Below are 16272 nucleotides of genomic sequence, written 5' to 3'. Positions count from 1 at the left end.
TACTGCATAGCGATGCCATCGTATGTCGTGTACAAGGGTAAGGTTCCCGGAGTCTACGACGACTGGGAGGAGTGTCGGAGACAGGTTCACCGATTCAGCGGTAACAGTTACAAAGGGTACACCACTAGGGCCGAGGCCGAATCTAGATACGCCCGCTATCTAGCGGGAGAGGGGAGGGAGCGCTGGAGGAACCGGATGAAGACGAGTTTCATCGTAATGATGCTCATCGTGATGACCGCAGCTCTCTTCTATGTGATCGTAGTTTAGATGATCGATATCGACTTGTAATGTGAAGACAAACTCGCTACTCGCGGTCTCGAGACTTGTAATATAATGTTCTATCTTTGTTTGGTCTTTTCAATTCGGAGACTAATATGATGAATTGTATTCGGAGACTAATATGGTGAATTGTATTCAGAGACTAATCTTCTATTGTATTCGATGAATCTGTTGTTGATGTGTGATGTCTATATTTTGTCCAATTATACATTTTGTAACCTGTGCAAAAAACAGAAAAATAAAAAATAAAAAAAACCTAATATTCATACTAATGGCGCATCACATCACAGTGCGCCATTAGTATGCCAAAGGATACTAATGGCGCATCATTAAACAGTGCGCCATTAGTATGCCGAAGTTACTAATGGCGCATCTTGTTGTTGTGCGCCATTAGTATGCCAAAGCACCTGGGTATACATGGCCCCCTGGGAGGCATACTAATGGCGCACTGTTGTATATACTAATGGCGCATCTGAGGTGCGCCATTAGTATACCAGATACTAATGGCGCACGTGTGGTGCGCCATTAGTAAAATATACTAATGGCGTGGCACTAATGGCGCACCACTAATGCGCCATTAATGGCCAAATTAGGTGCGCCATTAGTAGGCCTTTTCCTAGTAGTGTAAGCGTCTTGATCTATCTCTATAGATCTTAATGCCTAATATGTAAGCAGCTTCACCGAGGTCTTTCATTGAAAAACTCTTATTCAAGTATCCCTTTATGCTATCCAGAAATTCTATATCATTTCCAATTAGTAATATGTCATCTACATATAATATCAGAAATGCTATAGAGCTCCCACTCACTTTCTTGTAAATACAGGCTTCTCCAAAAGTCTGTATAAAACCAAATGCTTTGATCACACTATCAAAACGTTTATTCCAACTCCGAGAGGCTTGCACCAGTCCATAAATGGATCGCTGGAGCTTGCACACTTTGTTAGCTCCCTTTGGATCGACAAAACCTTTTGGTTGCATCATATACAACTCTTCTTCCAGAAATCCATTCAGGAATGCAGTTTTGACATCCATCTGCCAAATTTCATAATCATAAAATGCGGCAATTGCTAACATGATTCGGACAGACTTAAGCATCGCTACGGGTGAGAAGGTCTCATCATAGTCAATCCCTTGAACTTGCCTAAAACCTTTTGCGACAAGTCGAGCTTTGTAGACAGTAATATTTCCGTCAGCGTCAGTCTTCTTCTTGAAGATCCATTTATTCTCAATTTCTCGTCGATCATCGGGCAAGTCAACCAAAGTCCATACTTTGTTCTCATACATGGATCCCATCTCAGATTTCATGGCTTCAAGCCACTTTGCGGAATCTCGGCTCACCATCGCTTCTTCATAGTTCGTAGGTTCATCATGATCTAGTAGCATGACTTCCAGAACGGGATTACCATACCACTCTGGCGCGGATCTTATTCTGGTTGATCTACGAGGTTCAGTAGTATCTTATTCTGAAGTTTCATGATCATCATCATTAGCTTCCTCACTAACTGGTGTAGGTGTCACAGAAAGAGTTTTCTGTGATGTACTACTTTCCAATAAGGGAGCAGGTACAGTTACCTCGTCAAGTTCTACTTTCCTCCCACTCACTTCTTTCGAGAGAAACTCCTTCTCCAGAAAGTTTCTGAACTTAGCAACAAAAGTCTTGCCTTCGGATCTGTGATAGAAGGTGTATCCAATAGTCTCCTTTGGATATCCTATGAAGACACATTTCTCCGATTTGGGTTCGAGCTTATCATGTTGAAGCTTTTTCACATAAGCATCGCAGCCCCAAACTTTTAGAAACGACAACTTTGGTTTCTTGCCAAACCATAGTTCATAAGGCGTCGTCTCAACGGATTTTGATGGTGCCCTATTTAACGTGAATGCAGCCGTCTCCAAAGCATAACCCCAAAACGATAGCGGTAAATCGGTAAGAGACATCATAGATCGCATCATATCTAGTAAAGTACGATTACGATGTTCGGACACACCATTACGCTGTGGTGTTCCGGGTGGCGTGAGTTGCGAAACTATTCCGCATTGTTTGAAATGTACACCAAACTCGTAACTCAAATATTCTCCTCCACGATCAGATTGTAGAAACTTTATTTTCTTGTTACGATGATTTTCAACTTCACTCTGAAATTCTTTGAACTTTTCAAATGTTTCAGACTTATGTTTCATTAAGTAGATATACCCATATCTGCTTAAATCATCTGTGAAGGTGAGAAAATAACGATATCCGCCATGAGCCTCAATATTCATCGGACCACATACATCTGTATGTATGATTTCCAACAAATCCATTGCTCTCTCCATAGTACCGGAGAACGGTGTTTTGGTCATCTTGCCCATGAGGCACGGTTCGCAAGTACCAAGTGATTCATAATCAAGTGGTTCCAAAAGTCCATCAGTATGGAGTTTCTTCATGCGCTTTACACCGATATGACCTAAACGGCAGTGCCACAAATATGTTGCACTATCATTATCAACTCTGCATCTTTTGGCTTCAACATTATGAATATGTGTGTTACTACTATCGAGATTCAACAAGAATAGACCACTCTTCAAGGGTGCATGACCATAAAATATATTACTCATATAAATAGAACAACCATTATTCTCTGATTTAAATGAATAACCGTCTTGCATCAAACAAGATCCAGATATAATGTTCATGCTTAACGCTGGCACCAAATAACAATTATTTAGGTCTAATATTAATCCCGAAGGTAGATGTAGAGGTAGCGTGCCGACCGCGATCACATCGACTTTGGAACCGTTTCCCACGCGCATCGTCACCTCGTCCTTAGCCAATCTTCGCTTAATCCGTAGTCCCTGTTTCGAGTTGCAAATATTAGCAACAGAACCAGTATCAAATACCCAGGTGCTACTGCGAGCATTAGTAAGGTACATATCAATAACATGTATATCACATATACCTTTGTTCACCTTGCCATCCTTCTTATCCGCCAAATACTTGGGGCAGTTCTGCTTCCAGTGACCAGTCTGCTTGCAATAGAAGCACTCAGTTTCAGGCTTAGGTCCAGGTTTGGGTTTCTTCTCTTGACTAGCAACTTGCTTGCCGTTCTTTTTGAAGTTCCCCTTCTTCTTCCCTTTGCCCTTTTTCTTGAAACTAGTGATCTTGTTGACCATCAACACTTGATGCTCCTTCTTGATTTCTACCTCCGCAGCTTTCAGCATTGCGAAGAGCTCGGGAATAGTCTTATTCATCCCTTGCATATTATAGTTCATCACGAAGCTCTTGTAGCTTGGTGGCAGTGATTGGAGAATTCTGTCAATGACGCAATCATCTGGAAGATTAACTCCCAATTGAATCAAGTGATTATTATACCCAGACATTTTGAGTATATGCTCACTGACAGGACTGTTCTCCTCCATCTTGCAGCTATAGAACTTATTGGAGACTTCCTATCTCTCAATCCGGGCATTTACTTGAAATATTAACTTCAACTCCTGGAACATCTCATATGCTCCATGACGTTCAAAACGTCTTTGAAGTCCCGATTCTAAGCCGTAAAGCATGGCACACTGAACTATCGAGTAGTCATCAGCTTTGCTCTGCCAGACGTTCATAACATCCGGTGTTGCTCCTGCAGCAGGCCTGGCACCCAGCGGTGCTTCCAGGACGTAATTCTTCTGTGCGGCAATGAGGATAATCCTCAAGTTACGGACCCAGTCCGTGTAATTGCTACCATCATCTTTCAACTTTGCTTTCTCAAGGAACGCATTAAAATTCAATGGAACAACAGCACGAGCCATCTATCTACAAACAAGCATAAACAAGCAAGATACTTATCAGGTACTAAGTTTCATGATAAATTTAAGTTCAGTTAATTTACTTAAAGAACTCCCACTTAGATAGACATCCCTCTAATCCTCTAAGTGATTACGTGATCCAAATCAACTAAACCATGTCCGATCATCACGTGAGATGGAGTAGTTTCATTGGTGAACATCATTATGTTGATCATATCTACTATATGATTCACGCTCGACCTTTCGGTCTCCGTGTTCCGAGGCCATATCTGTATATGCTTGGCTCGTCAAGTATAACCTGAGTATTCTGTGTGTGCAACTGTTTTGCACCCGTTGTATTTGAACGTAGAGCCTATCACACCCGATCATCACATGGTGTCTCAGCACGAAGAACTTTCGCAACGGTGCATACTCAGGGAGAACACTTCTTGATAATTAGTGAGAGATCATCTTATAATGCTACCGTCAATCAAAGCAAGATAAGATGCATAAAAGATAAACATCACACGCAATCAATATAAGTGATATGATATGGCCATCATCATCTTGTGCTTGTGATCTCCATCTCCGAAGCACCGTCGTGATCACCATTGTCACCGGCGCGACACCTTGATCTCCATCGTAGCATCGTTTTCATCTCGCCAAGCTTCTGCTTCCACGACTATCGCTACCGTTTAGTGATAAAGTAAAGCATTACATCGCGATTGCATTGCATACAATAAAGTGACAACCATATGGCTCCTGCCAGTTGCCGATAACTCAGTTACAAAACATGATCATCTCATACAATAAAATCAGCATCATGTCTTGACCATATCACATCACAACATGCCCTGCAAAAACAAGTTAGACGTCCTCTACTTTGTTGTTGCAAGTTTTACGTGGCTGCTACGGGCTTAAGCAAGAACCAATCTTACCTACGCATCAAAACCACAACGATAGTTTGTCAAGTTGGTGCTGTTTTAACCTTCGCAAGGACCGGGCGTAGCCACACTTGGTTCAACTAAAGATGGAGAAACTGTCACCCGCAAGCCACCTATGTGCAAAGCACGTCGGGAGAACCAGTCTCGCATAAGCGTACGCGTAATGTCGGTCTTGGCCGCTTCGTCCAACAATACCACCGAACCAAAGTATGACATGCTGGTAAGCAGTATGACTTATATCGCCCACAACTCACTTGTGTTCTACTCGTGCATATATCATCAACATATAAAACCTAGGCTCTGATACCACTGTTGGGGAACGTAGTAATTTCAAAAAATTTCCTACGCAAACGCAAGATCATGGTGATGCATAGCAATGAGAGGGGAGAGTGTGATCTACGTACCTAGTAGATCGACAACGGAAGCGTTTGGTTGATGTAGTCGTACGTCTTCATGGCCCGACCGATCAAGCACCGAAACTACGGCACCTCCGAGTTTAGCACACGTTCAGCTTGATGACGATCCCCGGACTCCGATCCAGCAAAGTGTCGGGGAAGAGTTTCGTCAGCACGACGGCATGGTGACGATCTTGATGTACTACTGCAGCAGGGCTTAGCCTAAACTCCGCTACAATATTATCGAGGACTATGGTGGAAGGGGGCACCGCACACGGCTAAGAATATGATCACGTGGATCAACTTGTGTGTCTCTGGGGTGCCCCTGCCTCTGTATATAAAGGACCAAGGGGGGAGGCCGGCCGGCCAGGAGAGGCGCGCCAGGAGGAGTCCTACTCCCTCCGAGAGTAGGACTTCTCCCCCAATCCTAGTTGGAATAGGATTCGTGAGGTGGAAAAGAGAGAGAGAGAAGGAGGAGGGCGCCGGCCCCCTCTCTCCTTGTCCTATTCGGACTAGGGGGGAGGGGCGCGCGGCCCAAGCCCTGGCTGAAGGAAATATGCCTAGAGGCAATAATAAAGTTATTATTTATTTCCTTATATCATGATAAATGTTTATTATTCATGCTAGAATTGTATTAACAGGAAACATAATACATGTGTGAATACATAGACAAACAGAGTGTCACTAGTATGCCTCTACTTGACTAGCTCGTTAATCAAAGATGGTTATGTTTCCTAACCATAGACAAAGAGTTGTTATTTTATTAACGGGATCACATCATTAGGAAATTGATGTGATTGACATGACCCATTCCATTAGCTTAGCACCCGATCGTTTAGTATGTTGCTATTGCTTTCTTCATGACTTATACATGTTCCTATGACTATGAGATTATGCAACTCCCGTTTGCCGGAGGAACACTTTGTGTGCTACCAAACGTCACAGCGTAACTGGGTGATTATAAAGGAGCTCTACAGGTGTCTCCAAAGGTAAATGTTGGGTTGGCGTATTTCGAGATTAGGATTTGTCACTCCGATTGTCGGAGAGGTATCTCTGGGCCCTCTCGGTAATGCACATCACATAAGCCTTGCAGGCATTGCAACTAATGAGTTAGTTGTGAGATGATGTATTATGGAACGAGTAAAGAGACTTGCCGGTAACGAGATTGAACTAGGTATTAAGATACCGACGATCGAATCTCGGGCAAGTAACATGCCGATGACAAAGGGAACAACGTATGTTGTTATGCGGTCTGACCGATAAAGATCTTCGTAGAATATGTAGGAGCCAATATGGGCATCTAGGTCCCGCTATTGGTTATTGACCGGAGACGTGTCTCGGTCATGTCTACATTGTTCTCGAACCCGTAGGGTCCGCACGCTTAAGGTTTCGATGACAGTTATATTATGAGTTTATGAGTTTTGATGTACCGAAGGAGTTCGGAGTCCCGGATGAGATCGGGGACATGACGAGGAGTCTCGAAATGGTCGAGACGTAAAGATTGATATATTGGACGACTATATTCGGACATCGGAAAGGTTCCGAGTGATTCGGGTATTTTTTGGAGTACCGGGTAGTTACGGGAGAAGCAATGGGCCTTGATGGGCTTTAGTAGGAAGAGGAGAAAGGGCCAAGGGGCTGCTGCGCCCCCCCCCCCCTCCCCTCTAGTCTGAATTGGACTAGGGAAAAGGGGGCCGGCCACCTCTCCTTCTCCTCCACTTCCTTCTCCCTTCCTCCCCTCTTGGTGGACTCCTACTAGGACTTGGAGTCCTAGTAGGACTCCACATCCTGGCCGCACCAACCTTGGCCGGCCTCCTCCTCCTCCATCCTTTATATACTGAGGCAAGGGGCACCCCAAAGACACAAGTTGATCCACGTGATCTTATTCTCAGTCGTGTGCGGCGCCCCCAGCCACCATAGTCCTCGATAATATTGTAGCGGTGCTTAGGCGAAGCCCTGCAGTAGTAGTACATCAAGATCGTCACCACGCCGTCGTGCTGACGGAACTCTTCCCCGACACTTTGCTAGATCGGAGTCCGGGGATCGTCATCGAGCTGAACGTGTGCTAAAACTCGGAGGTGCCGTAGTTTCGGTGCTTGATCGGTCGGGCCGTGAAGACGTACGACTACATCAACCAAACGCTTCCGTTGTCGATCTACAAAGGGTACGTAGATCACACTCTCCTCTCGCTGCTATGCATCACCATGATCTTGCATGTGCGTAGGAAATTTTTTGAAATTACTACGTTCCCCAACAGTGGCATCCGAGCCTAGGTTTTTATATGTTGATGTTATATGCACGAGTAGAACACAAGTGAGTTGTGGGTGATATAAGTCATACTGCCTACCAGCATGTCATACTTTGGTTCGGCGGTATTGTTGGATGAAGCGGCCCAGACCGACATTACGCGTACGCTTACGCGAGACCGGTTCTCCCGACGTGCTTTGCACAGAGGTGGCTTGTGGGTGACAGTTTCTCCAACTTTAGTTGAACCAAGTGTGGCTACGCCCGGTCCTTGCGAAGGTTAAAACGGAGTCAAATTGACAAACTATCGTTGTGGTTTTGATGCGTAGGTAAGATTGGTTGTTGCTTAAGCCCGTAGCAGCCATGTAAAACTTGCAACAACAAAGTAGAGGACGTCTAACTTGTTTTTGCAGGGCATGTTGTGATGTGATATGGTCAAAACATGATGAGATATAAGTTGTTGTATGAGATGATCATGTTTTGATAAAGTTATCGGCAACTGGCAAAAGCCTTATGGTTGTCTCTTTATTGCATAAGATGCAAGCGCCAAATAATTGCTTTACTTTATCGCTATGCGATAGCAATAGTTGCAAGAGAAATAGTTGGCGAGACGACCGTGTGACGACACATTGATATAGATCAAGATGATGGTGTCATGCCGGTGCCGATAGAGATCATAACAGTACTTTGGAGATGGAGATCAAAGGCGCAAGATGATGATGGCCATATCATGTCACATATTTTGATCCAGGGAAGCCAGTTAAAGAGCAATTAATCAAGTATTTTGCTCTTAAGAGGATGGCAGAACTATTCAGGAGGTGGAAGAAAGAGCTGAATAAGTTTGTCGAAAATAAAGAGACACCAGAATTCAAGGGCAGATATGAGAAGATCAGAGATCACTGGCCCGCATTTGTGGCCCACAAGACATCGGAAAAGAGTAAGAAGATGTCGACGACAAACAAGCAAAATGCTGCGAAGAAGAAGCATCACCATCGCACGGGGTCAGGTGGCTACCTCATAGCCCGGCCTAAGTGGGCCAAGACTGAGAATGATCTGGTTGATAAAGGGATCGAACCAGAGACAATTAACTGGCCAGACCGTTGCCGGACTTGGTTCTTCGGGGCTGGCGGAACCTTGGACCCTATAATAGGGAAGTGCATTTGGACGAATGATCAAATGGACATACCAGTCAGGAAGCTTCAGCAGTATATCGAAGCAGCGCAGCAAGGGACGTTCTTTCCAGACAGAGAGAACGACGAGCTCACAATGGCCCTCGGGAATCCTGAGCACCCTGGACGGAAACGAGGCACGCCAGGCTCCATTCCGTGGAAGGTTGGTTTCCGGATGCAGGCGGTTACAAATGCCAGGAGAGGAGGAAAAATCAGCAGACCCAAATGCAGGCGCTGCAAGCAAGGGTACAAGCGATAGAGGAACGAGAAGCAAATCACAGCAAACGAACTGCCGAAGCTTCCCCCGAAGCTACCCCGCCATCTCAGCGGAGAAGCAGCGTGGCTTCCACCGAGCTGCTTCAGCCAGAGCATGCCTTGACGGCTCCTGCCAGCTATCCCATGGATGCTATCACGGAGTCTCAAAATTGCCACCTTATGACGCAATGGATGAATTTGAAGGTCAAGGCGGCTGTTGGCTCTGTTTATCCTACTGAACCTGGCGCAACTTTTCACTGCCGGCCGATTCCAGAAGGATATGCTAGGGTGATGGTGGATGAAATAACGGAGGGATTTGAGGACCTCCAGCTTGACCACCCTACCGATCAAGGGGAGACTAGGCTGGGTTCTGCTCTGAAGACTCCATGCCTATGGCGGAAGGAGCTCATCAACCTTCCAAACTGGACGCCTCCGCCTCCTCCTCCTCCTCCGGCAAGTCAGGGCACTCCGCCTCCTCCACCGCCTCCTCCTCCGGCGAGTCAGGGCACTCCGCCTCCTCCACCGCCTCCTCCTCCGGTGAGTGACGATCAGGGCACTCGACCGGCTCCTTCTCCGGCGCGTGGCGGCACTCCGCCTGCGCCGACGCGCCCGAGTAGCCAGCCTCCTCGTTCTCCGCCTCATCAGCAAGGGCGGAAGAGACCTGCCGCCGCTCCGGCTGCTTCGGCGCGTCGTAGTCCTTCTCCTCCTCCTCGTAAGCAAGTAAAGAAGACAACCGCTCCGTCTGCTCTGCCGGCGTCTAGCAGTACAGCCAGAGGCGGGAGGACATACAGATTCGGTCCTTCTCTGAAGACTCCAGAGAAGTTACCATACAAGAGGACCCCGGAGGAGAATGCCGAGATCGCGCGAGAAGAAGTGAGGAACTTCTTTGAAGGGGTGAAAGCAAAGAAACATCCACCTCCGGAGGAGAAGGTAGATCCGGTGAAAGCGAAGCGCACTCTAGCTGCCCTGACAAAACCACCCAAGTCTCTGCCGAAAGGAAACTATGAGCGCATTATTGGAAAGGAATTTGCCGAAGCGGAGCGGTCGGGAAGTACTGTTAGTGATCAAAGGCTGAAAGAACGACGAGCTGGGAAACAAATTGCCCAGTTCGGCGAACAAGCGAAGCAATCGTGCCCCCCGCTCAAGGTGCCTAGTGACAACGTCGCTAATGATCCGAGGATGGTGCCCGGTTATAGCAATCTTGGCGATTACCTGCCCAACGATGTACATTATGATTTCATGGAGGTGTGGATACAAATATACGAGTACGGGAAGCCTCTCGTCAAAGATGAAAGATCTCTATCAACGATGATGCGAAGATTGCATGATTGGTACTTGAAAATCTGCAGAGTCTGGGGGGAGGAGTACTTTGTATGTGAGAGTTAAAAAGGCGCATGACCTCGTTGGAATTGAACTGTTGCCTGTTCCATTTGAGGAGTTCTTTCAGTTTTTCAATCAATTGGCCCTCGATAAAACAACGGTCACCTGCTACTGTCTGTAAGTAGTACTACTTCTGTCATTAAGTCTCTCTATATAGCTCAGCTCTTTCATTGCATGTATTTATAATCATCCTCACTATATTATGCAGATTGAAGATCGCCGAATTGAAGAAAAGACAAGTCGGTGATATTGGGTTCATTAACACATACCTCATAGATGCAATTGAGGTTAACTTTCATGCTGCAGATACCGAGGCCAACTTGCTACGATCGTTGGTAATAAATGAAAACAAAGATATAATACTCTTTCCTTACAACTTCAAGTGAGTGTTACTGTCTTGTGCGTATTCGGTTTCCCTTATATATTAGTCAAGGTTATAGTAATGTAATTGATGAGTTATGCATGCGTGTGCAGTTTCCACTATATTCTCCTAGAGATTAAGCTTGAGCAGGGACTAGTAACCGTCTTAGACTCAAGACGAAAGATCCCCAGTACTATGCGGACATGACTCAAATGCTCGAGAAGTAAGTTAAATCGATCATTATCCACCATATCAGCAACTTTGTTCATTTCCTGATATATCAAGTAATTGTTTTCTTTGTCTGGCAGGGTTTGGAAAAAATTCACCAAAAAAGCTCTAGGACTCCCGAAGAAGCTGTAATTTAGACACCCAAAAGTAAGTACTATAGTAGCATGTTCCGTGCATCTCCTGTTGATTCAAGCGCTAGTTTCATCAATACCATTTGGCATTCTTTCTTATCAGTTTGATTGACCTCTATTTCTTGTAAAGTGGTTGTGGCGGGAACAAGGGAATGATTTCTGTGGATACTACGTTTGCGAGTCCATCCGCCACACGACCTGTGAGCGGGGCTACACTGACGAACAATATGATGTACGTAAATAACAACATTCACAATTTTATTTTATTACCATAATTTGTGTTGAGTTTCATTCATTCATATATATATGTATTGACCCCCTTCTTCAAATTAGATGTTTTGGAAGCGGGATGAACTCCTAGCACCAGCTCGCATGCGAGCAATTCAAGAGGAATTGGCGGCATTCTTTCTTGACCACGTGATCGCTGAAGACGGAGAATACTATGTGGACCATGAGTCCGTATGATTATATTTGTAAGAGGTAATTATTGTATATATGTAGCCGGTAGTGTCGGATAGATATACGAGAACTTGTTGTTCGACCAATCTCTCGGAGAAGTAGAGGTGGTCGATATCACTTCTCTCTGTATGCATATATGTTCATGACGATCTTCTGTTTCCTTCATTTGCTTACTAGCTAGCTAGCATGTCTAGTCCTCTCTATACGTATGTATAGTACATAGCGTCGACCAAGCACGGACATAAGAGAGGACACTTCTCTCTATTAATTATAGCTAGCTAACACAATATATGAAACACCTAAATTAACCCCCAACCCCCCCCTTTCAAAAAAAACAAAAACCCCAGCCACAGAAATGCTGACGCGTGGATGCCTATTGGTCCTGGTTGGTGCCACCAACCGGGACCAAAGGCCCTCCTACCTGGGCTCCGCGCACAGGCCACGTGGAGGCCCATCTGTCCCGGTTCTGGATTGGACCGGGACTAAAGGGACAGGGCATTAGTACCGACCCTTTAGTCCCGGTTCAGGAACCGGGACAAAAGGCCCTTACAAACCGGGACAACAGGCCCTTTTTCTACCAGTGAACCTTCGAACTATGAAGAAGCGATGGCGGGCCTGGATTCCGACAAATGGCTGGAAGCCATGAAATCCGAGATAGGATCCATGTATGAAAAGAAGTATGGACTTTGACTGACTTGCCCAATGATCGGCAAGCCATAGAAAATAAATGGATCTTTAAGAAGAAGACAGGCGCGGATGGTAATGTAACCATCTATAAAGCTCGGCTTGTCGCTAAGGGTTATCGACAAGTTCAAGGGGTTGACTACGATGAGAATTTTTCACCCGTAGCGAAGCTGAAGTCCGTCCGAATCATGTTAGCAATTGTCGCATTCTATGATTATGAGATATGGCAAATGGACGTCAAAACGGCATTCCTTAATGGTTTTCTTAAGGAAGAATTGTATATGATGCAGCCGGAAGGTTTTGTCGATCCTAAGAATGCTGACAAGGTGTGCAAGCTCCAACGCTCTATTTATGGGCTGGTGCAAGCATCTCGGAGTTGGAACATTCGTTTTGATGAGATGATCAAAGCGTTTGGGTTTACGCAGACTTATGGAGAAGCCTGCATTTACAAGAAAGTGAGTGGGAGCTCTGTAGCATTTCTCATATTGTATGTGGATGACATACTGTTGATGGGAAATGATATAGAATTCTTAGAAAGCATAAAGGCCTACTTGAACAAGTGTTTTTCAATTAAGGATCTTGGAGAAGCCGCTTATATATTAGGCATCAAGATTTATAGAGATAGATCGAGACGCCTCATTGGTCTTTCACAGAGTACGTACCTTGACAAGATATTGAAGAAGTTCAAAATGGATTAGTCAAAGAAGGGGTTCTTGCCTGTATTGCAAGGTACGAGATTGAGCACAGCTCAATGCCCGATCACGGCAGAAGATAGAGAAAAGATGAGTGTCGTCCCCTATGCCTCGGCCATAGGGTCTATCATGTATGCTATGCTGTGTACTAGACCTGATGTAAACCTTGCCGTAAGTTTGCTAGGAAGGTAGCAAAGTAATGCCGGCATGGAACACTAGACAGCGGTCAAGAATATCCTGAAGTACCTGAAGAGGACTAAGGATATGTTTCTCGTTTATGGAGGTGACGAAGAGCTCGTCGTAAAAAGGGTTACGTCGATGCTAGCTTCGACACAGATCTGGATGACTCTAAGTCACAAACCGGATACGTGTATATTTTGAATGGTGGGGCAGTAAGCTGGTGCAGTTGCAAGCAAAGCGTTGTGGCGGGATCTACATGTGAAGCGGAGTACATGGCAGCCTCGGAGGCAGCACAAGAGGCAATCTGGGTGAAGGAGTTCATTACCGACCTAGGAGTCATACCCAATGCGTCGGGCCCGATGACTCTCTTCTGTGACAGCACTGGAGCTATTACCCTTGCCAAGGAGCCCAGGTTTCACAGGAAGACCAGGCATATCAAGCGCCGCTTCAACTCCATTCGTGAAAGTGTTCAAAATGGAGACATGGATATTTGTAAAGTACATACGGACCTGAATGTGGCAGATCCCTTGACTAAACCTCTCCCTAGAGCAAAACATGATCAACACCAGAACTGCATGGGTGTTCGATTCATCACAATGTAACTAGACTATTGACTCTAGTGCAAGTGGGAGACTGTTGGAAATATGCCCTAGAGGCAATAATAAAATGGTTATTATTATATTTCTTTGTTCATGATAATTGTCTATTGTTCATGCTATAATTGTGTTATCCGGAAATTGTAATACATGTGTGAATACATAGACCACAACACGTTCCTAGTGAGCCTCTAGTTGACTAGCTCATTGATCAAAATATAGTCATGGTTTCCTGACTATGGACATTGGATGTCATTGATAACGGGATCACATCATTAGGAGAATGATATGATGGACAAGACCCAAGCCTAAGCATAGCTCAAAGATCGTGTAGTTCGTTTGCTATAGCTTTCCCGAATGTCAAGTATCATTTCCTTAGACCATGAGATTGTGCAACTCCCGGATACCATAGGGGTTCTTTGGGTGTGCCAAACGTCACAACGTAACTGGGTGACTATAAAGGTACACGACAGGTATCTCCGAAAGTGTCTGTTGGGTTGGCACGAATCGAGACTGGGATTTGTCACTCCGTATGACGGAGAGGTATCTCTGGGCCCACTCGGTAATGCATCATCATAATGAGCTCAATGTGACCAAGTGGTTGATCACGGGATCATGCATTACGGTACGAGTAAAGTGACTTGCCGGTAACGAGATTGAACGAGGTATTGGGATACCGACGATCGAGTCTCGGGCAAGTAACGTACCGATTGACAAAGGGAATTGTATACGGATTGATTGAATCCTCAAAATCGTGGTTCATCCGATGAGATCATCGAGGAGCATGTGGGATCCAACATGGGTATCCAGATCCTGCTGTTGGTTATTGACCGAAGAGTCGTCTCGGTCATGTCTGCGTGTCTCCCGAACCCGTAGGGTCTACACACTTAAGGTTCGGTGATGCTAGGGTTGTTGAGATATTAGTATACGGTAACCCGAAAGTTGTTCGGAGTCCCGGATGAGATCCCGAACGTCACGAGGAGTTCCGAAATGGTCCGGAGGTGAAGATTTATATATAGGAAGTCAAGTTTCGGCCATCGGGAAAGTTTCGGGGGGTAATCGATATTGTACCGGGACCACCGGAAGGGTCCCGGAGGTCCACCGGGTGGGGCCACCTATCCCGGAGAGCCCCATGGGCTGAAGTGGGAGGGGAACCAGCCCCTAGTGGGCTGGTGCGCCCCCCTTGGGCCTCCCCCTGCGCCTAGGGTTGGAAACCCTAGGGGTGGGGGCGCCCCACTTGGCTTGGGGGGCAAGCCACCCCCTTGGCCGCCGCCCCCCCTTGGAGATTGGATCTCCTAGGGCTGGCGCCCCCCCCTAGGGACCCTATATATAGTGGGGGGAGGGAGGGCAGCCGCACCCTAGCCCCTGGCCTCTCCCTCTCCCTCCCGTGACACTCCTCCCTCTCCCTATGCTTGGCGAAGCCCTACCAAGATCACCGTTGCTTCCACCACCACGCTGTCGTGCTGCTAGATCTTCATCAACCTCTCCTTCCCCCTTGCTGGATCAAGTTGGAGGAGACGTCTTCCCAACCGTACGTGTGTTGAACGCGGAGGTGCCGTCCGTTCGGCGCTAGGTCATTGGTGATTTGGATCACGACGAGTACGACTCCATCAACCCCGTTCTCTTGAACGCTTCCGCGCGCGATCTACAAGGGTATGTAGATGCACTCCCCTCTCCCTCGTTGCTAGATGACTTCATAGATTGATCTTGGTGATGCGTAGAAAATTTTAAAATTCTGCTACGTTCCCCAACAGTGGCATCATGAGCCAGGTCTATGCGTAGTTTCTATGCACGAGTAGAACACAAAGCAGTTGTGGGCGTCGATATTGTCAATTTGCTTGCCGTTACTAGTCTTATCTTGATTTGGTGGCATCGTGGGATGAAGCGGTCCGGATCGACCTTACACGTACGCTTACGTAAGACTGGTTCCACCGATTGACATGCACTAGTTGCATAAGATGGCTGGCGGGTGTCTGTCTCTCCCACTTTAGTCGGATCGGATTTGATGAAAAGGGTCCTTATGAAGGGTAAATAGAAATTGGCATATCACGTTGTGGTTTTGGCGCAGGTAGGAAACGTTCTTGCTAGAAACCTATAGCAGCCACGTAAAAACTTGCAACAACAATTAGAGGACGTCTAACTTGTTTTTGCAGCATGTGATGTGTGATGTGATATGGCCAAAAGGATGTGATGAATGATATATGTGATGTATGAGATTGATCATGTTCTTGTAATAGGAATCACGACTTGCATGTCGATGAGTATGACAACCAGTAGAAGCTATAGGAGTTGTCTTTATTTATTTATGACCTGCGTGTCAACATAAACGTCATGTAATTACTTTACTTTATTGCAAAAGCGTTAACCATCTCTACATCGATACATTGAACGTCATGATGGTTCGACCTCGTTGCACCCTCCACCGATACATCTTCCCACGCACATCCCCCATCGATTTTTTATCCCTTCGAAAACCAGGGGCAAGTAAACCGGTTCAATCAACCCCTCCCCACCTCGTACG

Source organism: Triticum urartu, chromosome 2A (assembly GCF_056163025.1).
Source record: "Triticum urartu cultivar PI428250 chromosome 2A, HENAU_Tu73, whole genome shotgun sequence".
Taxonomy (NCBI): Eukaryota; Viridiplantae; Streptophyta; class Magnoliopsida; order Poales; family Poaceae; genus Triticum; species Triticum urartu.
The sequence above is the reverse complement of the archived record's forward strand: the minus strand, read 5'-3'. Positions refer to the sequence as shown.